Source organism: Homarus americanus, unplaced genomic scaffold, assembly GCF_018991925.1.
Source record: "Homarus americanus isolate GMGI-L3 unplaced genomic scaffold, GMGI_Hamer_2.0 scaffold48220, whole genome shotgun sequence".
NCBI lineage: Eukaryota > Metazoa > Arthropoda > Malacostraca > Decapoda > Nephropidae > Homarus > Homarus americanus.
The window spans coordinates 258722-260214 of record NW_024755060.1 but is presented as its reverse complement, the minus strand read 5'-3'; the positions used below and the strand labels follow the sequence as shown (position 1 = coordinate 260214).

Below are 1493 nucleotides of genomic sequence, written 5' to 3'. Positions count from 1 at the left end.
AAATCCACTGCAAGGGTATTCGTTTTTTGCCCATTCTGGATACGAGAAAGGGCATTTTAAACTAGTGGGAAGTATAAACCAGCACATTAATTTCGTCATTTGTCTATTGGTTATGTTGTGAAAGCGTAAACATATTTAAAGAAGAATCGAGCGGTATTTCCCAAGAGGTGAAAGCGTTTAATATCATAAAGTACAGCACGTATTTTCATGACAAAGCATACGTACTCCAGGTTTTGATTCAGTAAAAGCAAGGAATTAATTCCATAAAATATAACGGGGATAGTTTTATTGGTTACATACATTGTACATTCAATGTGTACTCAACCCGTACACATTGGAGTTTACATGCACCTGGACACAAGTTACCACACACAAATGGAGTGTGGGATGGTTGAAGAAATAACAAAGATGCTGGAATCCATATTTTTGAAGAGACAAATTGCTTGTAGTTTAACAGTTACAAAGAAACGAGAATCTCCTTACAAGTTGTGGGAAGAATCCACCTCCCACTAACCGCGATAATGCTCGAGTAGGCAAATAATTTTTCTGAGAGTGTTCTCCAGCAACAGTTAAAAGACCAAGACAACTTTTGTAGAATCTCCAATTGTTTTGATGGGGTACAGGTTACACTGCAGCTTCCTCGGTCAACTCGTATGGTCTTCCGTTCGTCTAACGAGTGTGTTCTAGAGATCAAATAAAAAGCAAGAAGATAAATGTATTTTCATCCTGATGGAATGGTCTAACACAAGACTTAATTAAAAGGTTTAGTTTTGTTAATATACAAAGACTAATAAAATTCACCATTTTTGTCAAGCGAAAGTTCAAACTAAGGATTCCTATTCACGAACAAATAATTTATAAGCAAATATTTCAAAACACACTTACAATATTGAGCAGAGTTTAACTCTACAGTAGATGTTGTATCGTCGTCGGGCACCATCAGTGTTCTGAATTCATGGCCATCTACCGGGCTTTATATACAGGCGGCCCATATTCCGTGACCAATCAGAAGCTGTTTTTATACGTAAGGTTACGTTTTAGCCAATGGAAGCATGACCTTCTTATGACGTCAAGGGCGCACCATGCCGGAGCGAATCATTTGAACGCCGTCAGGTTTGTCATCCCGGATGTGACAAATGGCTGTTTGATGACGCGTAAACGATTGAAGGTTTATTGTGACATTAAAGAAGTGTATAACGTGAAGAAAAATATTATGAAATCGTATTCGCTGTTTTATTTATGTTGTTAGAAATTGTGAATGTATTAAATGATTTAGAACAGCAATATTGGCCTCACTTTAAGTGTCCGACCATTGTTAAGAGACCTATACATGATATTAGTATTATTGTAATATAAAAAAGTCCTAAAATGAAACACAATAGCATAAAAATGTTAATATGACGACTAAAATAAGATAGAAAGTACATTGATAAAGAGAGAAAAACAATGAAGCATTGAGTTGTTATTAACATTTACTTCAAATGAAGCATACA

General features: G+C 35.8%; 1 long non-coding RNA gene across 1 annotated transcript; it reads right to left on the bottom strand.

Annotated features, from left to right (window-relative positions):
- Positions 1–255: 255 nt before the first annotated feature.
- LOC121856395 lies at positions 256–935 on the bottom strand. The gene is made up of 2 exons (XR_006086965.1): positions 886–935; positions 256–683 (listed from the first exon to the last, which is right to left on the bottom strand). It is a non-coding gene; the product is annotated as an uncharacterized LOC121856395 (long non-coding RNA).
- Between the last annotated feature and the right edge of the window lie 558 nt (positions 936–1493).